This window comes from Pseudorca crassidens, chromosome 9, assembly GCF_039906515.1.
Source record: "Pseudorca crassidens isolate mPseCra1 chromosome 9, mPseCra1.hap1, whole genome shotgun sequence".
Classification (NCBI taxonomy): domain Eukaryota; kingdom Metazoa; phylum Chordata; class Mammalia; order Artiodactyla; family Delphinidae; genus Pseudorca; species Pseudorca crassidens.
Window position 1 is genome coordinate 14,933,068 of NC_090304.1, and position 25,071 is coordinate 14,958,138.

Genomic DNA, 25,071 nt, shown 5'->3' on the forward strand with positions numbered 1-25,071 from the left:
ACCCCAGAGCTGGCAGAATGACCCCCTGATGAGGTTTCCATGCACTTCTGATGCTAGACAGTCCTTTCTGATGCCCAGTTTCTGTTGGCAAAGGCCTTTTCCAAATAATAACACTCTGTTGGTAGGATGGGCACCACGTCCTCCCATTTTACAGATGAACAAATGTAGACTGTGGGAAGTTGTGGCTTCACCGTGGACCAAGGTCAGGTCCAGAGCTCTTTAGGGTGGCTTCCCCAGTGCCTGGTGTAGCCCCTTCCACATTAGCAGACCCTCAATTCTTTTGTCAAATGAATAAATGAACAAATTACAGATTTTCCATTTCTTTACTTAGTTTTGGGACTTCTGAAATGATCAAAGACTGTTGCCCATTAGAGCAAGAAGGGGCTGTAGAGATCATTCAGTCCCCTCACTGTACTGATGAAGAAACCAAGGCTCAGAGAGGGCCAGTGACTTGCCCACCATCACACAGCCGGTCAGAGGCAAAGCAAAAAGTAGACTCCTTGTTCAGTGCTCAGGATGACCTGACTCATCTCAAAGGCTTCCCATCAATGATGCTGGGCTTTGCAAACAGCCTCTTTGGGTGGCAGGGGTATGTTGAAGAGAGGTGATACCTTCTCCAAACTACCTGTACCCAAAGGAGGAATGGGCAAAGCCAGAGATCAGCAAGCTTTCCTGTGACGCCACAGGAGCCTCCCAGGGGCTTCACCAAGGACCTTGTGGAGTTTCAGAGCCTGAGGAGCTCAGAGCCAGAAATCAGCCGGCCCAGTTCATTTCTGCAGACACGGAAGGGGAAGAACTAGGGTCCCTGCCCTCGTGGAGCTTGTGGCCTTGTGGGAAGAGAGACAGAGCACAGGGTCCCCTCATAAATGTGAAAGTTCAGGAGTGTAGCCCCCACCCCCACCCCGAAGGAAGGTGCAAGGTTTCTCCAGCTCCCAGTTTGTCTGTTTCCCCTGTTCTCTCACCTCCGCCCCTCTGGTCCCTCTGGTCTGACTTCCCCAGCCTGCATTGCTTTCATGTATCTTCTACTGTCTTCATCCCCCCGGCCCCACCCCTCCCTCCCTCTTCAGCGTTGCTCTCCTCTCTCTCCATCTCTCTGGGTTCTACCCATCATCTCTTACATCCTGCCCTGATCTCTGTCCCCATCTCTTTCTCTCCTTCCTTCTCCCATCCCATCCCTGCAGCATACGGATCCCTCTGTCTGCCTACAGCCTCTGCATGATGCCTTTCATCCTTTTCGCTCTGACCGGGGTCTGACTCTCTCTGCTTCCCGCAGTCTCGTCCCCTCTCCCAAGACCCGGAGCCAGAGCCCTTGTTCCCTGTGCCTCTGTCTGTCTCTGCCTCTGGAGGACCCTCCCCATGGCTGTGAAAACACTTGGGCCTCATAACCTGAAGGGCAGGATTGATGAGAAAATAAATTCCTGATTAGTGTTTTAATTTTAAGGATTTTTAGAGGGGACTGAACAGTAAGGGAGGCTGGTGGAGAAAGTCTGCATTATTAAAACCATAAATCCTTGGTGGGAGGGACAGGGAAAGGGGCTGAAAGGAAAGCAGAGGGGGGCGGACAGGGCTTCCTTTGGGATGGGGGAGTGAGGGTGTAGGAGGTGAAGCCCAAGGGCCTGTGTCGTCCCCTCCCTCCTCTACCCAAAGAGGCTTCCCTGGGTGGGGGCCACAGGACCACCCGCCTTGGCCACTCCTCGCTCCTCCCTGAGTGCGCTGGGCCACAGATGAGACTGACAGCTCCTGGGGCTGGAGGGCAGGGAGGTGGAAGCCTGCTAGTCCAAGTCTCTCTCCAACTGGCCTGCTCAGCATTGGGCAGAATAAATGCCCCGTCAGCCTTGACCGGCAGGAGAGGCAGGAGAGCACAGGGGTAAAGCACGTGTGGGGTTGCTCCCTGCCCCAGCTTCCCCTTCTGCTGGACGGAGAGAATCATAGCCACGCACCCCACCTGCCCCTGCCACCTCACAGGTGTGTGTGACGGTGCAACGAGACAATGCACAGAAAGTGTTGGCACCCATTAAATGTTAGCTTTTGTTCCTATCGCTGGCAGAGAGCAGTGCCCCTCTGTAATCTCAGTTTGAGTCTCAGACCCTTTTACATATGGACAAAAGGAGGCCCAGAGAGCTAAGCCCCTTGGCCAAGGCCACAAGGATGTGAGTGCAGCTCTGCAGCCAGTTTTTCTCCAGGCTTCCCTGGGGCTGCTCTCAGAAGGGGGTCACACTTTATATGGCGGGGGGGGGGGGGGGGGGGGAGGCGGTGGCGGGGTAGACTGGGTCTGGCCAGCAGCCCTGTCTGGCAAGTGGGGAAAGCAGGGCCAAGAAGTGGGACCGCTTGACTTCACTGACAAGGCCTGGGACCTGCAGGCCAGGTGGCCTGGGGGAGGATGGGGAGGGGGTCTACCTTCTGCTCTGCCCTGCCCTCGAGCAAGAGAATGAGGCCCTCAGTCCCAGGCCAGCAGCCTGGGGGTAAGTAAGTGTGACAGGTGGCACGGGAACCTCTGCCTGCCCACCCGCACCATGTACTTCTCCCCCTCTTCAGCCCTCCAGCCTCCCCACCTTCTTTTGGGTGACCTCTAAGTCCCAGGGGAGTCACTGGCGTTACAAACCCCCGGGGGATTGCATACTGTAGGGTGGGGAGGGCAGGGGAGGGATGGGTGACCATCATGGTGATGAGGAAGCAGTCCCTCCCTGGGAATTTCTCCATGGGTCTTCAGGCCGCACTTCAGAGGCAGGAGGCTGTCCCTCTTGAGAAGGGAGCCTGGAGCAGGCCCCTCAATGAGTAATTCAGAGGAAGGGGCTTAGCAGCCGCCTTGGGAGGAGGTATGGGTGGTCTCTAGGGGTGAACAGGGCCACTGAGCCCCGCTGTGACACAAGAGGCATGCCATGGCTGGTAGAGGAAAGAAGAGGAGGAGAAAAAGTCCAGCCCCCTCCCCCCTCCCCCCAGGAAGCAGTCTCTGCGGGTCTGGGTGGCCTTTCCTCTCCCCTCCAGGGTGGCTCTCGACAGCCAGAGTCACCAACCTGGGTAGGACCCTGGGACCCCCTGAGGCACATTCCTGGCTGGTGGTGCTGATTGGGCCCCAAATCCCTTTACAAGCTGCCCAAGGCCCACGCACCTTAGCCTATTTTAATAAAGGGAGTTTGAGTGCGGAGGAATTGGGGCCTGCGGCCAGCCCCGCCCCAGCAAGTTCAAGGGCCCCCTGTTGCTCTGTTACTTGTTTCCTCTCTGGTTTTTGCTAGGAATTGGCTTTGGAGCTCTGTCTTCTTTCTGGTAGCCCCAGGGCAGGTCAGAGAAAGGAAGAATTTGGCTCCCTGGCTGGAAGAGGGCTGGCTGGCCATTGGCCTAGTCTTCCAGCTTCCCTTGGGAATCTGACCACATCCTGGCTCAGCTGGGGTCCAGGACAGAGCACATTATGACGTGGTAGTATTTCAGCTCAAACCCGTGGTGAACTGGCGTGGAGAGGATCTGCTTAAGAGACTGCTTGGGTTCTAATTCTGGTTTTGCTACTTCCTTGCTGGATCAACTTGGGAACGTTACTTACCCTTTCTGTGCCTCGCTTTCCTTGTCTGTAAAGTGAGGATGCAAAATTCCCCTCAGAGGGCTTTCGTGACTCTTTTCCCCAAACTCAGCCTGGCGACCAGGCCTGGTGTGGTGCCCACTGCCTACCGGCCGGCCGGGTGTCCCACGCTGGGCCTCATCCATCCACCCGGTGGGGCGCTTGGCCACTTCCTCTGGGAACCAGCTGCCGCCTGCTGGCTAGGATGCCCTATGGTTTGGTGTCACTTAGACGTGGTCCTGGTCACCGTTGGGAGTCCTTGCTCTAGCACCCAAGCCACACCATCCTGATTCCATTCTGCCCAGGCCCTCATCCTGCCCTTGGTCTTGCTAGCAATCACCCCACCCCCATGCCACCAGTATCACCATAACGCAGCACTGGACTGTCTTCCACACAATAGCTCTTCCGATTCCTCCAAATAGCCCTCCAAAGCTGGTACTATCACCTTATTTGCAAAAGAGGAAACAGGTTCAGCAAACACTGTGACTTGTTCAAGTTCACACAGCACAAATAAGGTGTGGAAGGACTTGAACTTCCATCTACCTGCAATAGGCAGGATTTCGACAGGCGAAGATGAGGTCAGGAAGCATGAACTCCACGGGGTGATGCAGGTGGGCGGTGAGGGACAGTTGTGGCCCCAGTCTAGGAAGAACAGGGAGGAGATGGAGAAAACAGGAGGCTGGGTGGGCAGAGGGTCCCTTGATTTCAGCACCACTGACAGCTTGAAATGGTTGTGAACCCTTCTGGGAAAAGATAGGCTGACGGATGGAGCCCTAGAGAGGAAGCCCAGATTGATGGGTTAAGTAGAACTCCCACCCACCCACCCCCAGCCCTCAGCTCTAGGTTTCCTGGGTGGTGGCAGTGGTGAGAGAATCCAGCTATTTTGGTGGGTGACCCTGGGCCCACAGACTCAATCTGTAGTAACTGATGGTGCAGCAAAGAGAGAAGAGCCTTCGCTTAGGAGTGAGGACGGGCCTTGGCTTAAATCCCCAAACCATCACTTCCTGCGTGACCTTGGGTAATCAAGTTTCCTTCTCTGTGCCTCAGTGCCCTCATCTGTAAAACGGGAATAGCACCCGCCTTGCAGGACTGGACCGAGCACTGGATGAACGTCAAGCAATTAGCATAGTTCTTTGCGTGTCCCAAGGCCCTTCAATGGTGACAGTTTGCAAGGTTTGCCCTGACCCTGCTTTGAGCTCAGTGCTTTTGGGCAGAGGCTTGGCCCTGTTTGCATCTTCATTTCCTGGTCTGTGCAAAGGGGAAGGTGGGACAAGCTGATCTCAACAGTCCTTCCAGCCATGACAGTTGACTGCAGGCCGGGCCAGCCTTCATCTGGAGCTACAGGAACGTGGACAGGGTGTCACCTGGGGGCAAAGGGGTTTCCTGCAGTGGCGTGTTTCCTCTGCAAGCAGAGTGAAGGGAGGGGTCTGTCCTGGGCTGAGGAGGCACAGAGGGGAGCAGCAGGAAGATGCCTGGGGGAAAGGGACTGGCTGTGGGGAGGTCACTTTGACCTCCGAGCTGGAAAGAAAGCTGAGGCAGAAGGCCTGGCTGCTCAGGCCACTGCTTGTGGCCAGAGTCCTGAGATAGCTGTATGGGTAGAACTGTGCAGGGACTCCGGAACCACAGGCCTCGTTAGGCACGTTTCCCGAATAGCCAGGGACCTCTCAGCTCAGGCCGTGTAGTCAGGACACAACCCACATTTCCCTGCTTTTAAATCCGGGGAGCTGGAGAGGGACCCCTAAGAGCAATTTACCAAAGCTACAGGCACGAATTCTGTAGCCTGGCTTGGGCCCACATCTCTCATCTACTATCAGGTGCTGTGTGACCTTATGCAGTTTGCTCAACCTATCTGAGCCTCAGTTTCTGAGTCTGTAAAATGGGGTTAACAACAGTAGCTACTCCACAGAGGGGTGTACCCTGCACGGAAGAGTGGCTGACACATGGCAAAGGCTTAATAAACGTGAGCTAAGTGGTCTCATCCCCTCCTCACAACAGCTGTGCATACTGGTTGCTGCCCCCTTGCACAGATGCGAAAACGGAGGCTAGAGATGAGCATGATTGCCTAAGGACATGGGGCTCATGAGTGGTGGAGCAGGAATGGGACCCAGGGCTGGCTGACTCCCAGGTCTGAGACCCATGCCCCCTCCATCCTTTCTCCTATGACAGGTTCCTGAGGTTCTGAGTGGGGGTAGGAAGGGGGAGGGTCCCCCCCAAACACTTTCAGTAGATCTGAAAGAGGCTCTCAGGGTCCTGGCTGCCCTGGAGCTGTGCTGGGGTTAGGACATCTGCCCAGTCTCCTTTCCCCTTTTTTTTAATTTATAACTTTTCCAATTTCCTGAGCGCCATCACACATAGAAACCATGCTAGGCATGCCACTCATGTTAGCTCATTTAATCTTCACAATATCCCTACGGGGTAGGTGTAATTTCCCCCATTTCACAATTGAGGAAACAGAGAGGGTAGTCCCTTGCCCCAAACCACACAGCTGGTTAGAGCTAGTGGGGCTGGGACTGGAGACCTCTGCACCTCTGCTTTCCACCCAGCTGTTGCGCTAGAGTGTGATGCCCACAGCCAGTTATGCACCTGTTCTGTGCCTCAGTTTCTCCATCTGTAAAGTGGGAGTGTTAAGGATAGAAGCTATTGGGTTGGCCAAAAAGTTCGTTTGGGTTTCCGCACCCGAAGGAACTTTTTGGCCAACCCAATGCATATCTTCTAGGAATACTATGAGGATTAACTTGGTTAATTAATGTGCACCAAAAACATTTGGGAGAGTGTCTGACTCTGAGTGAGTTCTCCATAAGCAAAACTGAGCTGCAGGCACTTTACAAACAACTCATTTATCCTTATGACTCCCCTCCGAGATCAGTAGGGATTGTTCTAATCATCCCTTGCTTACAGATGAGCAAACCAGGGCACAGAGAGGTTAAGAAACTTGCCCAAGGTCACACAGGATTTGAACCTAGGCACCTGGCTTCCAAGTCTGTGGTCTTAGCCCCTGTGCTCCACCACTGCATCTCACAGCTCTTCTACCCCCCAGAGCCCAAGAACCTGGGCGAGAGAGGAGCCACTTTCCTTTACAACCACCCCCAACTCTTCACCATATAATTAACGATGATTATGTTATCTTCTCGGGAATGAAACAGACACACCATGACTGTGAAGCCAGTTATTCTAGATCCGCATGCCCTTCTCCCGGGAGATAAGGGCTAAAGAGGCTGCAGCCAGGTGGTGATCTCTAAATTCCGTACAGGAAGGAGAATTCGGGAGCAGTAGAAAGACTGTTGGCCCCATCTTGCTCATGTCCCAAACTATTTTCCACATTGTTCATTTTTAAAACATCTAAATCAGGGTCTGACTGGAGAGTGGGGTCAGGACTGGTCATCATGGGTCCCCGGCATGGTCCATGGCCAGAGCAACCTCAGCAGAGACCTACTGAGCAAACTCCATGAGTGAAAGCCCATTCCTGGATGCACCCAGAGAGGAGGGGTGGCTGGTCTAGCGTCCCTCTCTTTCAAGGGGCAGGAATTCAGGCCAAAAGAGGGGAAGTGACTCATGCAAGTCACACAGCAAATTGATGGAGATCAGAACTTCAAGCTCCCTGGTCACTCCTTGTGACCGTAACATTGACAGGATGTCTCACCTTGACCTGGGCCCCCAGAGTAACAAGGAGAGGGCGTGGGAGATGGCTCAAGGGAACGCTTCCAGTTCCAGGGACTGTAAACTCCATGAGAATGGGAGCCCCCTGTGTCTTATTCTTTGCTGGATCCCTAGGGCCCAGCACGGAGCCGGGCTCACAGTAGTTGTTCAGTAAATATCTTCAGAATGGCTGACTGACTGAATGACCCCATGTGCAGTGAAAGTGGATGAACAGAGGGCCAGTTCATGCATGCTAGAAGGACAGTGGAATCCTTGACCAGAGTGGGAGCTACTGATGGTTTGGAAGACTTCAAACTGCTCACTGTGGTTTCTTTGTAGGAGCCAGCTGGGCCCGTGCTCCTGGGAAACTTAGAGCGCTCATCTAGGGGCAAAAAGTGAGGGCCATCTCTCTCTTCTGATAGGAAACCCCTTCTGACCTACCCCCTTCCAGAGTGGATTCAGGACGAGCCAGCAGGCTCCCAGGAGAGACAGGCCCTGTTGGCTGCAGACAGTGCTGCCAGGGCTCTGCACCTCTAGTGCTCCAAGCTACCTGAGTCCAGTCACCGTGGTGATGGCAGCTGTCACCTTTTATTGGAGCCGTTTTGTGCTAGGGTCTTTGCTCTGTGTTTTATGTATATGATCTCACGTAACCTCCCACCACTCACAGGGGCAGTGAGCCCCAATGTACAGATGATGAAATTGAGGCCCAGAGATGTGCAACATTCTGTCCAAGGTCACACAGCCACAGGGACAGAGCTGGGGTTAAATGCGGTTCTGTCAGACCCCAGAGCCCCTGCTCTGGACCACTCAGCCTAGGACATGGCACTGGTGGCAGGGACCCCAGACCCAGCCCTGGGACCCAGGATGACCCAGCCAGGCCCTCTGCCCTGAGGAGGAGTGGGTGCTTTATCTAAGGCTGGCACAAGAGCTGCCTGGGACATATGTGAGCCTCATCATCTCAGCAGGGGAAGCTTTTTGGGAGAGGAGACACCCCTGGGGCCTCCAGAGCACCACATCCAGGGCAGGCCACTGGTTCCAATCCTCATGGGTCTCACTGCTCAACTGGCCCAGGCTTGGGCTGCCTAGTAGATTGGAAACTGGAGCCAAAAGACCTGGTTCTCGTCGCAGCTGGGCCATTTTTTTTAGCTCTGTAACCTTGGGGAGGTCTGTTTGAGGAGCCTTGGTTTCCTCATGGAGGTGTAATGAGTATCAACAGAGGTGTGGGCCCTCCCTGCATTTGTATGGTTTTGGAGTTAGCTGAGAGTATCCAGTATTGTGGCAGGGGAGGAACGTGGATGGCCTGGATGTTCCAAGTCCTAGCTCTTGGCCCCTTCTCTGGCTCTGGCTCTGGGCCTATGTATCAGTCAGCTATTGCTATGATAATGCTGCAAAACAAACATCCCCAAAGTCAGTGACTTACAGCAACAGGCATTTATTCTCACTTTTGTGGACCTGCAGGTCGACTGTGGTTCTGCTAATCTAGGATGGGCTCAGTTGGGCACTGTTCCAGACTGCAAGTTGGGTTCACGTTACTCCACATAAGGTCATTCTATGACCCTGGCTGAAGGGCAGCAGCCTCCCAGGGGAACCTCTTCTTCCAGGCACCAGCAGAGTGCAAAGGAGCAGGTCAATCCACAGAAGCACGTTTCCAGCCTCTGCTCTGCCATGTCTGCTCATATTTCTTGCTCAAAAGTGAGTCACATGGCTAAGCCCAACTTCGATGTAGGGAGTGTCCCTACTGCACAGTGGGAGGGGAGGGTAATAAATACTTACTGGAAAATAATCCAGTCTATCATGGCTGGAAGACCCCCAAGTTAAATTCACAAGTAGGGAGAGGCCTATTTTGGCCACTGCTGGCTCCAGGCCTCTCTGGCTCAGGATTCAAGTACAGAGCGAAGAGGCAGACAGGGCGGGAGAGGGGGCTGCAGAGGCGGTCTGAACATGGGGTGTTGTTTTCACGGCGCAATGCCGGGTGAGCCGTTATCCTCTTGGTGTCTCTGTTTTCCACCTTCACATTCTCCAAGGCCCCTTCTAATGGCCCTGCCAGGCCCGGGCCCTTCCTCCCTGTCCTGTCCCCAGTCTGCTTCCCCCTCACTGTGGCTGGCATCTTTGGAGTACAGAACAAACGGCAAGGCCCCACACCACACCCAACTGGCTGGCATTTCAGCTCACAAACACTTCTCCCTGGGAAGCAGATCTAATTTCCACCCCATGAGTAAATGGTTGTCTCGCACCCAGGCAGCCCCCGCCGCGGGGCAGCCAGCTGCTTCCAGGGTGGGGACAAAGGTGGGCAGAAATCTGGATCAGGACTAGCTGCAGGCACACGGATGCCGACTCATGTGGAATCATCACCCTTCTTCCTGTGGCGTGGAGTCTGGCGGGTGAAAGCTGCAGGCAGGCGGGGTGGCGAGGCTGTGATTGCACAGGCAGGGCCAGGCCAGTCTTTGAGACCATGAGTAACGTGCCCTCTCTAGACCTCAGTTTCCTCATCTGTAGATTCTGGAAGGCCCTTTCTAGCTCTTAAGCCCTGTGGTTCTAAATGGATCTACCTTTGTTCAAAGACGGATTTCTGTAGCACCAAAGTACAAATCAAATTCCCAAGACTTATCCTTCCCTCGCTTTTGCTGACCCTGGACAGATAAGATTGGAACCATCACTCCTCTCTCCTCTGCTGCCAGGCGGGCCCTCTCTGCAACTACCTGGCTGCTGGGGCTGGTGGTGCCTTTCTGGAGCTTGATACAGGGGACAGGTGGGGTGGATGGGGTCCTGATTCCCTGGAAGGCACCCTTCACGGGGGCTGGCTCCAGAGGGCTCAGCCCGTCAGGGCCCTGGGGATGGAACAGGCTTTTCAAAGAAAAGGTCACTCCTTTCCCAGACCAAGTGTCCCCGGAAAATCCCGAGGAAGCTCCACGTGCCCTCCTGGGCCGTCTGAGGGCACCAAGCCAGGGCGGCTGAAAGCACCGCTGGAGAAACCCCAGGAGGCAGGGCGGTGAGACCAACCGGCTGGTGGAATTCACCTCCAGGGAGGGCGAGTGCCCCCTCCACAGACCGGCTGACCTCGTTTCACAGTCCTCCAGCACCCTTCTGACAAAGGGGATGGAGTGAGTGAGTAACAACACAAAAGGGAGGCTCCAGCCCCATCTAGCCTCAGCTGCGCAGTTGGCTTCCCATCCTCTGAGGACTCTTAAATGTCAGCGTCCGCCTGAGCTTGGTCCCTGGGCTTCATCCTCTGCACTATCCCAGGGTAACTCATCCAGCCCTGTGATGACATTACCAGCGTTATAAGCTGCCGCCTGCTGCCCTCTCTCCTGAGGTCCAGACCCCATAGACTGTTTCATATTTTTAAAAAAACGGGTGCTGTCACCATACCCAGGCTTGAAAGGGCAAGAGAGGGAGCAGCTGCCAGAACCTGGAGAGAGCTGTCTAGAGAGGGCTGCCTGAGGAGCCGTGGTTGTCAGTAGAGGGACACGGCCCACCTGAGGCAGGGAGGCCGCAGGGGAATAAGGTTCCGCATACACTTTCCTCCTGCATCTGCTCTCCCACCCCAACGATGGACCCAGCCAGATGCTAACGGGCGTGGACCAGACAGCCTGCGGATGCCTCCCACGCAGCAGCCTCACAGGACAGAGAGCAGGAGGCGGTAGAGGGCGGAATGTGGGTTTGGAGGCGCAAACGGAAGATGCCCAGCTCAGGGATGCTGAGGACGGAAGTCGTGAGGACCTGCCGAGCTTGCTGCCCCACCTCTCTCTCCACCTTTGGGTCTTCTCAGCCTTGGGCATCAGGGTCTGAGAAGCATCAGGGCTCTGGATTCAGACAGACCAGGATCTGAATCCTGGCTCTGCACCTCACTGGCTGTGTGACCTTGAGCAAGTCACTTAACCTCCTTGCATCTCAGTTTCCTCATGTGTAAGATGAGAACAAGAGTACCTAACTCAAAGCGCTGATGAAGGTCAAGGAGGAAATGTACCGAAAGCGCTGGAAACATAGGAAGTGCTCAATAAATTGGTCACATTTTTATTTAGATCTGTCTGTTCTTTATCTCTTGGCTGGACTTGTAGAACCTCTGAGCTGGTCTCTGCCCCCCATCTTAGCCTCTTTAATTCATCCCCCACACTGTCCCCAGAAAGTAGTCCCCAAGACTCTGGCCAGATCATGTCACAACTGTCCTCAAAAACCAATATTGGCTCCCCTGTGCCCAGAGGATAAATTTCAAGGTCTGTAACAACCAAAACTTGTCTTGACCCCCTGATCAGACCCTGCCAACCTCTCCCTTGGTCCCCTTGTCCACCGGACATCGATCTACTCTGTCCTTACTGTCTCCAGACAGCCTTTAGGTCTCCACACCTTTGCCCATGCTGTTCTCTCCACCCGGATGTCCCTTCTCCTTCTACCCCCCTGCTGGGACTCACATGCCCCCTCTTCCATGAAAATTCCCTCACCAACCCAAACGTAACCGCCCGCTGTGCGTTCTTATGCTTCCACATAGAACTTTTCCCATTTGCCCACCATAGAAGCAGCTGTGGCGTGTCTGTCCCTCTGCAGCCAGAGCACTTTGAAGGCAAGTCTTGTGGCACCTCGTTTGGGTCTGTGCGGTTCCTAAGCCAGTGCCCCAGAGGGGCGGGGGCCGTCTCTACACCGCGGTGATCCTGACGCATGCGCGCTGATCCTCAGCGGAGCCTCACAACGGGAGGGTGTCATAATCCTTTTTTGAGTAATAAGGAGCAAAGCAATTTGCCTTTGGGGTTCCTTGGCCAGGAAGTGGAGAAGCGGGCTCTGAACCCGGGGTATCTGGACTCTGAAATCTGTGCTTTTCCCACTCCCTATGGTGTTCAAGAAGTATTTGAAAAACGGATGAATGAATGAATGAATGAATGAAAAGAAGATGGTGATAGCAACATGCCATGGGAGTTAAAAGCAGGAAAGACTTGGGTTCAAGTCCAACACGTACGACCATGGGGCAGTTGCTTATCTTCTCTGAGCAGAGAGTAGGTGCTCATGAAATATTTCTTTCCTGCCCTTCTCAACTTCCCCTAGCATCCTGTCTTTGCACACGATCCATTTTCCTGGGTCTGTAGGTGAAGTGGGCAGCTCAGGGTTCCTCCCCAGGGCTTTCCCAGTGGGGAGTAGAGAACCCCGTGTCTGAGACTGATGTGGGGAGGTCCGCAGCCCGCGGGGAGCCCAGACAGCCGCTCAAACAGCCCTTCAGCCCGCGCGATGAACATCTCAAGCCGGCTTTTCCAGCACCCAGAGCAGGAGAGGGGCCTGTTAAAACTACTTATATCCCACCTGCCTGCCGACTGACAGCTTAACCACACTGCCTCCTCCCTTTGACTTTTATTTGTCAACCACAGTTTTACCTCCCAAGTTCCACAGACAGTGACTCCAGGTGGCTTGGCTGGACAGCCCAGCTCTCCCAGTGAAGACTGGAGATTCACAAGAAGCCCCAGGGGGCCCCCCATGGCTGCTCCCCTGCAGCGCTTCTGGCGCTGGTTGCCAAAGAAGCCTTGTTGGAAGGTTCTGGGCAGCCCAGGGGTCTGCAACCAGGGCTGGGCTTGCAGCATCTGTGGTCTGGGATTGGCCTGAGTGTCCAATGGCAGGGCAATGCCTCAGTAATTGAACCGACTGCGATTGTGCTCCCCTGTGAGAGGTACCATCGTCTGGGCTATAAATCAACCGCTTTAACTTCTCATCAGGGACAAGTTTGGCTGGTAGTGGAATGACATCAGCTGGATGGGACCGGGGGTGTTGGTGGGCCTTCTAAGTGAAGGGCGCAGCGTGGGCAAAGCCTTGGCAGCTAAGGAGGGATGGAATTCTCTGGTAACTCAGATGGTCCCATATGGCTGGAGCAGAGTTGAGAGGAGGTGCAGGACAGGAGTCTTGGAGGACTTGGAATGAGGCCGGGTTTTGTTTGGGGCAGCCAACAGGCACACGTGGAGGTGTGGATGGAGCCCATCGGCTGTGGGGTCCCTTGGGGCGTCTCCTGCGAGCAGGACTCCACTTGGACGCCACGCTATGTGTGGGATGAGGTGGGTCACAGCCCTTGACTCCCCCTTGCTCAGCTCCAGTCCCGGCCTACACCAGCCCTCACACCCCTACCACACCCCAGCCCTTTGCTGAGTCACAGAAACAGCTGCTCTTTCTGCTGGGGCCCTTTAGACTGACTCACACCTGCCCATATGCTCCCATCTGCCACTCTTCCCTCCTCCAGCTCCCAAGGGTGGGGGCCGATGGGCCTGCTTCAGTAGCTAGTGGAATCATCCTTGCATGTGGCACCCAGGAGCTCAGATCCCTTGGGACTCTGCCTCCAGTACTAATTTCCTGAAAGAAACTGAGATGGAGCTGGAGGGAGGAGCAGGGCCACGCAGAAGGGGTGACAGCTGTGGATGTCCATCTCTGTTATCATCCCTCTTCCTCTCCTACAGTGTCCTTATAGGCCTGGCTGGTATCTAAGAACAAAGATGGGGGTCCCCTTTGCATTGGCCTGGAGGGAGCACAGAATGCACGGAAAGACGCCCAGTGCCAAAGGAGAAACCCCCAGGGCTGAGTGCCCTCAAGCCGAGGTTGGGATGGGAGAGGAATTGGACCTAACCCTTGACTGTCTGCAGCCTTGGCCTGGAAGAAAATAACACAGACTCTCTGGAGAGATTGCTTGTAGCTGCGAACACTTATGGGCATTCACCGAATTCCTTTCTTCCTTCCTTCCTTCCTTCATTCACTCATTCAACCAATATTTTTCTACTGCTATGAGTTAGTCATGTTCTAGACGTCAAACATACAGCAGTGCACAAAACACCCTGAGCCTCTGTCATCTGGGAGTTTAAATTCTGTCCAGGGAGGCCGTCAGTAAGTGAACAAGGAAATAAATATAATGTCTATAAGTGATAAATATTAAGGAGAAAAATGAGGGGAGTTAAAAAAAAAAAAAGAAGAAAATGAAGGAAGGATTGGGGAAATGAAAGGGAGGGCTTAGACAGGGTGTGTTAGATCTGACAGGACATAAAGTACACCTTTTACTGTGATCCATCAGCAGCTGGGAGGAAAAGCCAAGCGCCATGGTGGATAAAGAGAGGACGGACTGAGAAGTGGTGTCCCCTCCTCAGGGAGAAGATGGCCTGGCCGAGGGGGAGGTTCTTACCAAATATAATGGTAACCATTTAATGGGAATACGTTACGTGCCAGCCCTTTACATGGATTGTCTCATTCAATCCCCACAGCTACCTCTTGATGTAAATATGATTATTTCCCCATTTTCTGGGTGAGTAAACTGAGGCTTGGAGCCATCAGCTCACTTGCTCAGGGACACAGCAGGTGCAAAGTGAGGATTCAGCAATTCAGTGTCTAACAATTTAACAGCTGGGGCAAGGGGCTTGACCACAGTGCCACAGCTGTGGCACAAAACACAGAGGTGCTCTTAGATAAGGGCCAACAGGAGCCACTGCATTCAGAGGAAGAGGGCTCTGGAAGGTCTGTGACACCAAGAGGCCTTATGGTGGGGTAGGACTTGGACAGGCAGTGATGGAGCCAGGGCATCCCAAGAAGAGGCACAGCGTGAACAAATGTTCAGAGACTGGGAGAGCCAGATACGGCGTGCTGCAGGGAGGAACGAGACATAGGCTCGTATTGAGGAGCTGAGGGTCATTCTGGGGTGACCTTGACTGTGGGATAAACCATGACTCTTCAGCCATTTGGCAATGGGAGCCACTAAAGGGGTTTGAACAGAGGATTGACTCCAAATGAGGGCAGGAGCATAAATTGGTGCTAATGGGGAAAATGGTGGAAGAAAGGCATGTGATAGGCTTCAGAGAGGCAGGCCACCACATCATAGCTGGCAGAGCACATGGTTCAAGGCATGGGCCCTGGACCCATGCTGTTTGGATTTGATTCCAGTTCTACCCTTGTTGTGGGCACTGTTGGTTCCCTGCCCTGCATCCTTGGCCCTAACATTTGATTGCATAGGTCTGACTCCCAACTCCTAGCCCCAGTATTGCTTTGCTTTAGGGCTTTCTCAGACTGCTGGATCACATTCCACCTGTACCAGGAATGCCAGGAACTTAATGCCCCCAGGAACAGCCCATCAAAAGTGGACTAATAGAAATTGGTATATCAATACCTCAGCTCCCTAGTGCATGTTTCCCAGGGTTCCCCAGAGGGATTAAGCTCCAGTTCCTGTAACTTGCTTGCTAAGACATTTCTTACTGCCTGTCTTACCTGTCTGACTCCCTCACTCCCCTACCAGTGTTTCCTGGACTCAGTGCCCAAATATACTTCTTGCAATGAAGCCTTTACTTGGAGTTATTTGCTGGGGAAATCAGAATAAGACAACCAGTTTTTAACTATAGGATCTTGGGTGAATTATTTCGCCTTTCCATGTTTCAGTTTCCTCATCAATCAAATGGGGATAATGGTAACAATTCATCAAAGGGTCATTATGATGAGTAATTGAGTTCATAAACACAGAGAACTCAGAGCCTCTCATGTAGTAAGTTTTTAGCAAGTGTCTGCCAAGATTGTTTTAAAACCAGTGAGGTGGCTGAGGGAAAGAGGCTGGTGGCTGGGAGAAGGTGGGGGTGGTGGTGGTGGCAGATGTGAGAGAGTTGGCAGCTGAGCTGGGAAGAGAAGGAATCAGGACACAGCCAAGTTTGGAACCTGGAGAGCTGGAGAGAGGAGTGCCATTTACAGAAGCCGGTGGCCAGGAGGAGGAGCTGGGTTTGTGGAAAGATAGTGAGTGCAATTTTAGAGAGCTTTCAGGAGTGAGACAGTCACGTGCAAGCACCTAGCAGGCAGCTGGGACAGTGGGGCTGGGTAGGAGAGAGGGCAAACGTGGCAGCCATAAGGATTTGGGAGTTACTCGGAGGGAAATGAGTGCTGTTGCTATGGGAGTTGGGTGGGGAACAGGTGGGGTAGGTCAAGCAGAGGTGAAGGTGGCAGGGAGGGGAAAGTTGGGGAAGCAAGGTCCTCTGGGGGAGCAGGGAGATTGGGAGGGGATGGAAACCAGTTTACAGGTAAGGGGTAGGGTAGGGGAGCTCTTCTTCCGGAGGTTCTAAGGCAATGGGCATTTCTGAGACTTGAATCATGGAGAGCCTATATCTTGGGTCTGGGTCCCAGGAAGCAGAGCCTGAGGCAGGGATTCAGTGCACATGACTGATTGGGAAAAGAGAAGGGAAGCAAGGTGAGAGGACTAGGGCAGGGCAAGTCTCAGCTGGAGACTCACTTTAGCCTAATCCTGTGGGGAGTTCTGTAGTACAAACTAAACCACATGGTTGGTCCCAACTTGAGGCAAGGGAGCTGGCCTGTTGTATTCACACGTCCCTCAGCCGTTGGCTCCTGTTGGGTCAAGGGCGAGTCTCCAGATTAGGGGACATCTGTGAACCATTAGCAGCCAATACTCACAGTAAATGAGCAACGGGGCACGGACCCCAAAAGGGATCCGGATGGGGCACCACCAACATCCACAACAGCCTGGCCTGAGTCTCACTCAGCCAGGCTCACCCTGGCCTGACTGAGGGTAACTGACATTTGATCTTCACTCAGATAGTTTGGCTAAGCAGGGGGCCCTGTGTGCCAAGTTTGACTAGGACCAGTGTTCCATACCTCTGGCTACACGTGCCAGGCATCGTGCTAATGGCTTTGCTTGTACTGTCTAATGGTCCATGAGAAAGATGCTTGATTACCCCCTTTTACAGGTGAAAAAATGGCAGCTTCCTTGCTCACAATTAAGCAGCCAATAAGAGAGAGTGGAATTGAATCCAAGTCTGTGTGACATCAGAGCCCAAGTTCTTAACCTCTTGCTGCCCAGTACAGTGGTGGGTGATGAAGGCTATAAATTGCATTTGCCTTGGCAGGACACAAAAGGACCAGCAATCCTGGGTCCCCAGAAACCATCATCCAATCCTATATACCCCGCCCCATCCCAGTCCTGATGTTTTAAAGGAAGCAAACAAGAAAAGGAAGGAGAAAGAAAATTCCATCATGAGCCCTCCATGCTGAGGACCCATACACCTGATCAATGCTGAATTGAGATGCCACCCACAGGTACCAGCACTCCCCCTGCAACCCCCAGAAAGGAGCACTTGGGTTCAGCCTGGGTCCCAGAGGCAGACCATGGTCTGTGTGCAGACCTCATCCTGTAACGCTTCTGGACACCATGCACAGCTTTTGCCTGGCCGGGCTTCCCTCAATCCTACGGACCCCCAGCCTCTGACGAGCACCCCTGAAACAGACCAGTTGGGGCTGTGGAAGGGCTAGAACCAAGCACAGGGAACCTTCCAGCTCTCACGGAAGAGCCCACAAGCCTGCCCCCTGGAAGGCTGGGAAGCTGTCCTGCTTTGAGCTCTGCTGGGCCCAAGCCCACAGCTGGCAGAGGAGGCCATTCTGAGCTGCAAAGACCCCTGTCCAAGTGTCTGGAGCCCTGGATTCTGGGCCCTCCTCTGTTTTAAATTCACTCCATGGCCCAGGACCAGCCACTTAACCCCTGGAGCTGCACCGCCCTCATCTGGGAAAAGGGGGTCATTCGGGTGGCCTTCCTTGCAGGTGGTCACAGGGACCAGATGAGATCAGATGAGAAAGGACACAATACGTGAACACTGCCTCTCTGTTGCTCCCTGAACCCAACAGCAAGCACAAGACCACCTCTGGGTATCCCTGCTGACTGTTCCCTCTGCCTAGAATGCTCTTCCAGGGATCTGCAGATTCGCTCCTGCACATGTCAGGTCCCTGCTCCAATGTCCCTTCTTCAGAGAGGTCTTCCCTGACCACCCATCTAAAAACAGCATTCCCAGCTCTGTCCCCGACCATGCTTTGCTCCTATTACCACCTGGTATATTTTTTATATTTACATATAAATGTAAAAAATACACACACATATATATATTTCATTTTTATCCATCTCTTTTCGCAGAATAGGTCTCCTTGCGAGTAACAACGTCATCCCCCGCCGTGCCCCGCAGCCTTACGGCACACTCTCTAACAATATCAAATGACTGTATTTCCCCTGAACTCACTGTTCCCTTGCGCTTCTGTGCCTTTGCTGCTGCTGTTCCCTTACTATAGAGTAACTTTTCCGACCTTCAAAACCTTCACCTGGTTTCTCAGTTGTCTCTTCCTCTAAATGTTGTTTTTCTGTTCTTGCAGTGCCCTGGGCACCCCAGTAGCAGCACTCTCCATGCAGCAATAACTGGAAGTTTGCCTGTGATCCTCCAGAGTCTGCTGTGTCTTTATCGCTAAGCTGATGCCTGGCCTGGCACCAGAGAGTGAGCAGTCACAGAAAACAACGTGTGGCCCCGGCCTGGGTCCTCTTGGTGGCAGTGGTAGCAGAGGGGACTCCTGCCCCTTGATTCCAGGGGCTGAGCTGCACCAGAGGATGAGCAGGTTCTTTCCTGCCGTGGTTTGCATCCCAAACAAAGCTTCTTCTCCTGACTGTAGCCCCTTGCAGGGCAACCCCAGGTGACGTTCTCTCTAGAAAGGGTCTGGGTCTCGTGAAACAACTGGTGGTCCGTGGGTGGTGGGCAAGGAATGAGCTGGTGAGCGATTGCTGGATGCCGATTAGGAGAATGAGGTCTAAGAAGACAGCGAATAAAGGGGCAAAGTCTAGGAAAGCCCTGGGATCAGCAGAAAGAGCAGTGCTGCCAGTTTCTGTCTGGCCACGGACCAGCCATGTGACTTTGGAAAAGCCGCTGCATCTCTCTGGGATTCAGAGTTGGCTTCTGAGCTTCAAATAAAGTGTTTGTACAATAGGTTTTGTCTCACAAAAAATGAGATACCTGGAGTTGGGAAGGATTCCGAGGTAGACGCTGAGCTTAATGGGACAGTACCGTGATTGATTAGTAATGTCTGTCAGGGTATTGTCAAGGGGACGTGTGTCATTCCTGGCCCAGAGTATCTTTCATACGCTGACATTTCATGATTCAATGACTCCATAGAGCTAAAGATGAAGAGTGTGCATACGTGTGTTGAAGGAAGAGGGATCTGAAAGGTTACAAAAAAAATGTAGGCTAAGAAACTTGGGTCAGACCCACAGAGAGCTCCAAGATAGATGGAGAATGGAAGCAACTTTGCACCCACACACAGCACAGTCTAGCACGGTGGCTTGTTTTTTCAAACTGAGTCCCTAACCGTTAGTGAATTGTAATAAATTTAGTTGGCTACAAGCAATATTTCAAGAATGTACAGGGAATTCCCTGGCGGTCCAGTGGTTAGGACTCCATGCTTTCACTGCCAAGGGCCTGGGGTCAATCCCTCGTTGGGGAACTAAGATCCTACAAGCTGTGCAGTGCTGCCAAAAAAAAAAAAAAATGTACAGAGTAGAATAGATAAGTAAATTCAACTGAATGGAATGCTGAAGGGGTTCAGGACACACTACCTGAAAACAGGCATCTTGTCATATTGCGTATTCTAGGCTGAAGGAGTTTGAGGCAATGGCAGAAGTAGAAAGGTCACTCTGACACCCCTCCTCCGCCTTCTTCCCGGAACAGGCTATAAAACCCTCATGTGAGAGGTGCCCATTCCTGTACCTGCAGGAAAGGAACGTTCTTATCCCTGAAGAAAAGGGATCACCAAGAAGAGTCCTAACAAACAAAGTTTGCTAGGTCTGCCTGTTTACTACGTCACCTCACACTCCCTAAACCTATCAGAGTCCTCAACGACTGTCTACTCCCTCATCAGATCCAGCATAGAAATGCATAGATTGGACTATTTCTTCGGGTCTTCCTTTCCTTATGAAGTCTCCTGTATCACATAAAACCTACATGAAATAAACATGTGTGCTTTTCTCCTGTTCATCTGTCTTTGTCAGTTTAACTTTCAGATCCAGCCAGGGACCCTCAGAGTGGCAAGGAACACTTTTTCCTCTCCTAAAAATGCACATGGCCAGGTTAAATGCTGCTTTGTGAACTTCTGTTTCAGCTATATATGTATATGTGAAGAGGCCATGATGGATTTTTCACTGTGGCTCATGGTCTGAACGTTTGAGAGGTCGTGAAGGAGTTGGGTGAACAAATGTGCTTAGCACAGGACAGTCCTGGTTCAAGTCCATCATCCTGGTGTGATTAGATAGTACCTCCTTGCACTCCCTGTGGTGATTTTATCTGTCAACACATTTTTGGACCCTCCATCCTTCAAAAGGTGGGACCTGATTCTCCTCCCCTTGAGTGTGGACTGGACCTAGTGACCTGCTTCTTGTGAATAGAACACGGTGGAAGTGGCAGTGTGTCACTTTTAGGACTATGTCACTCACCCTGGTGAAAGCCCTCTGCCACATCATGAGGTAAGTTGAGCTGTGCTACAGAGAAGGCCAGTAGTGAGAAACTGAGGCCTCTTGACAACAGCTACGTTAGCCATCCTGGGAACGGATCCTTCAGCCCAGGCCAGCCTCCAGATGACTGCAGCCTGGCCAGCATCTGTATGTAACTTCATGAGAGACCCAAACCCGGAACCTCCCAGCTAAGACCCTCCCAAATGCCTCACCCACAGAAACTGAGATAATCAATGTTTACCATTTTAAGCTGCTAAGTTTGTTACCCAGCAACTGACAACTGATACACTCTCAAAGTTACCTCCTTTGGTTGAAAAATTACATGGTTACTCTCTACAGGAAAGACCTCGAAGACCCTGTGGGGTGTCCAAGAATCAGGGAGAATGACAAAATTCCAAGGAGACCAGAGAGGCACAAAGCTACCTTAGTTTGCCGAAAAAAGCAGGGAAGGTGGAAGACTGAATTCTGATCATGACAGAAAAAGCCTAGACTGGCTGACCAGACGGAAAGCCCAGAGCATTTGGAAAAGAATTTGACATGGTCCAAGGGCCAGGCTGGGCTCATCAAAGTCAAGTTTGCCCCAATGAAACATTTCCTCCCTTTTTCTAGGGTGACTAGATTAGCAGATCGGAGAATACAGTGCCGGTTTGTGGTGGATTGAGCAGCCCTAACCCAAGGAGTTTGTGTGGACTTGCAGTGCAAACATTACCCCAGTTCCAACCTGTCCAAAAATTTTGCCAGACACTTGAATGAAGACACAGAAGGTGTGTTCATCTGAACCTCGAAAGCACAAGTTATTTTCATACAGTCGATTTATGACCCAAAGCTCTCTTCCCAGGCAGAATACTGGGCCAAAATCAACAAGAAGAAACTTAACAGTCATCGATGTAAAGTCAGGCTCTTTCAGACCAAAAACATCAATGATTCAAGGAACAAGCCCAGGGTGTATAGGTGAGGCCAGCGTGGCAGAATTCCACCTGAAATGATCTGGTCGTTTCTCTTGACCCCCAAGGTCAATGTAAGCACAAACAATGTGATGTGGCTACTAAAACCGTGGACCTAGAGGTGGGTTCCTAACTAAATGGGGCCCTGGTGGTGGCACAGAGTGCCCTCTACCTGCTCCCTGCCCTGGTCAGCTGCAGTGGGAGCTGTGGGTTCAAATATGGATCCCATACTTTATAGGCACAGAGTGTCCAGAGGAGGGACCCAGATGGGAGCCACAGGACCTAATGTCCTCAGGTGAGGAATGATGAATGGAATCTCAGGGGAAGCAGCGTGGAACAGGAGACAAGGCTTAGTAGGGGCAATCTGGCTGCCTTGGAGTGTCCACCCAGGAAGGAGGGAGGAGCTGAGACCAGTGGGTGGAAGAAACAGGGCAACTGCTTTGGGGTTACTCAGGGGAAGGGTGTTTTCGTGGGCGGGCTTGTCTGTGGGTGATAGGATGACACGAACTTCCCATCACCGGGGCAAGTGAGCAGAGGCCAGCTGGAGCCCAGTCTGATCCAAGCGGGAGACTGGACAGTAGGAGCCCAGAGCCCCTCCCCCTCCTCTGTCCAGATGCAGCCTCTGGTTTCCATGGGGGCTTTCACAATGGTAATGGATGGTAAAGGGGCAGGTGAGCAGAAGAGGGGGGGCAGAGAGTGATGGCAGGACCTCCCCGGGCCACCCTGCAGGGCTACATGGACACTCCCCGAGGCAAACAACATCATTTCCTCCTGCATCTTACAGGCCAATCAGTGAGAGGAAGGGAGAAGCTGCGGAAGCTTGCAGGGGAACTCCGGCAGCCTCAAATGTCATCTCCCATAAGGCTCTGCGGAGCTGCAGTGAACACACTCACCATATGCATGCACACACACACACACACACACACACACATACACACACACACATAAACACACAATCCTGCTTACATGTGTCCAAACATCAGCCCTCATGCAAGGGTTCACACACGCAATCATGTGTCTGCCCACCTAATCCTCACCTTCCTACACACTAACTCACCCTCACCTATGTGCAAACACAACACACACACACAAGTGCACACACACACGTAGATCCGGGACAGCAATCACAGAGAGATCCAGGTGGCCCAGGAAGAATGGAGGTAGCTTTTTTACCAGTCTCATCCTAAGAAATCTCTGCCCTCTCTCCTTCCCTTCTTTGTACCCTTGATCCGGCTAAGGAGCCCAGGAATCATGGAGCCAGTTCTCCAAATTATCCTCTGTGAGATCTCGGCCTCACTCTCTCTGGTGTCTGACATCTCTAGTCTCAGTGTCTCCCAGGCCAATGCTCAGTCAGATTTTTAGTTTACTATCTATCCAGTATGGTTTAGAGCGCACCCCCAAAACAAGACCACCTCTGTTCAGATGCTTCCTCTGCCCTCTCTGCAGGCCCTTGGTCGGGTTGCGTGATGTCTCTGGGAGTCACTTGCCCCGTCTGTAAAATTGGTAATAAGCTCACAGCGTTGGCACCGGTAGTCCCTGCAGAACCGCCTGAGACAGTCAATGGTCCTCTCGCTCAGCCCAGCTCAGAGCTCACCCCTCCCCACGTCTCCTTCCCTCCCCTTCTCACCCCCAGGCTCTGCTTGGCTCCTGGAATAGATCTTAGCAACTGTGGCCTTAATTGCGTGTGTTTGATAAATGGCTCTGCTGGATGTATTCAGGACACAGCTTTAGACCTGAGTCAGGATGGAAATGGCCAGGAGGTAGGTTGGGAGTGCAGAGCCCGGGCTGGGCTGATAACGCAGGGACCCTGCCCTGCTCTCCTCGAACCAGACACACTGCGGACCAGCTGGCCCACTCCCTGCTCCTCTGCAATCACTCTTAGTGCTGGTGGTGGGAGGGTGATCTGAGAGCCTACAAGGATCCTTGGAGACCTGCCTCCCTGGCGCTTATTTTCACAAATGAGAATATCAGATATGAGGCTCAGAGCTGCTGGGTGACTTGCCCAGGGATACACAGCTGGTAAAAGGCAGACTTGAAAGTCTAACCTGGGCCTCCTGGCCCCCAGGCCAATGCCTGCCACCGGCCCACCCTGCCTCATTCCGCAGCCCCCAGCCAACACACTTCCTCCTCTCTGCTGATTTATCTGCTGACAGTGTCTCATTGCCCTTTACCACTCTTCTCTCTTCTGAAATACCCCGAGTGGGAGGCATTTTCTGTGGCACCCAATGATGGGAGCTCAAGCCTGGACCTTTCACTTATTTGCTGTGTGGCTTTAGGCAATTTGCTTGACATCACTGAGGCTCGGCTTCCTCGTCTGTAAAATGGGGATGACGCGGATTATATCTACCTCACAGACTGATGTGGTAAAGAAGAGAGTGCAAGCAGCATATTTAGCACAGTGGTGGCTCAGAGTAAACTAAATGTTGGCTGTCACTGTTCCTGTTGCCGAAACTCAGCCTCTGTGCCCTGGAGCCGAATTGAATCTCGGAGACAGAGTTTGGGGGGAAGTAGAAAAGAATAGCTTTATTGCTTTGCCAGGCAAAGGGGGACACAGGGGGCTAATGCCCTCAAGACTGTGTGTCCCAACCTGGGGGTGATCTGGTGAGGAGTTTTATAGCAATGGTTCAAGGGCGGGGTCACTGATGGGATCAGGGTGCGTGCAGGGTCTGCGCTCCTTTAATCTGGCCTCAGGAGGTCTCCTTACGAGCTTCTGTGGTTCTCAAGGTTATCAAACTGTGACCTTCTCTCTGGAATGAAGAACGCTTCATCAATTAGTTAACATCTTTCGTTTGTTGGGGGTTTTAGTTCTGCAGAAGAGCTCAAAGATATTGTTATGTGTATCCCTTGAAGCAGAACCAGGACCCTGCTCCCAGGCTGTGCTGCTGTCTCCTGACTGCTCCTCCCTTGTCTCTGCATCCCCTCCCTTCCCTGATTAGCAACTGTTTGAACCTGCCCCTTGGAACTCAGGGAAGGTCATGGAAGCTTGAAGCCTATTTCCTAGAAACAAGGAGCAGGGGACACAGAAAAGCTTCTGTGGCCAGGAGCCCTACAGGGTCCTGCTGGGTTTTATTACTAGTCGAGGTCCCTGGGGCCACCTTGTACGGCCAGACAGTGCATTGTACAAAGGCACTTGGCAGGAGTAAGCGGGGCCTGTGCTCACCCACAAGCTGTGTACCCTGGGAGCTGCGTCTGCCCCCAGAAAGTACCATTTTCTAATTCACCTACGCAGAGGGGATATTTTCCCTAATTCGTGCAAAGAGGTTGTGCGGTGCAGCCGCACTTGCCCTGACAGTAATCGAAGGGTACAGGGCAGGATTCCAAACTACTCTCCTCTGGGAATCACAGTGCCTGAATCCCTCCACTCCAGCTTTCCCTCGGGTCCCGTGGTCATTTCTGATGTTCCAGAAGTCCCCTTTAAAATGAAACATCCCCCGAAACAATACCACTCTAAGAATAATAACACCTTATCATTTGCGTTATCATCATGCCATTATTTTAAACCTTGAGTGGATTAGCCTTCATGCAGCTGAGATAAGCCCTCGGGAAGCAGTGGGGAAGGAGCCAGGAGCCGGGGCAAAGGCACTGTTCCCTGCCTTCATAATTTTGTCCAGGCCCAACTCCAGAGGGCTGAACCCAGCCAGCTGGTCCCACCATAGAGGCTGCAACAGCAAAAGGTTTTGATTTACTGGGAA

The 25,071-nt window shown here is 52.8% G+C and overlaps 1 long non-coding RNA gene across 6 annotated transcripts in view; it reads right to left on the bottom strand.

Annotated features, from left to right (window-relative positions):
• The window catches only part of LOC137230260 (uncharacterized), a 163,379-nt gene that overhangs the window by 50,830 nt on the left and 87,478 nt on the right, over positions 1 to 25,071 (bottom strand). For 2 of the 6 annotated variants that reach the window (XR_010946065.1, XR_010946060.1), the window contains exon 5: positions 1,079 to 4,192. The exons of 3 other annotated variants lie outside the window; for them this stretch is intronic. This is a non-coding gene — a long non-coding RNA (uncharacterized lncRNA). Of the gene's footprint in view, positions 1 to 1,078; positions 4,193 to 25,071 lie in introns of those variants that run through there. One more of the 6 variants, XR_010946062.1, reaches the window with a different exon arrangement.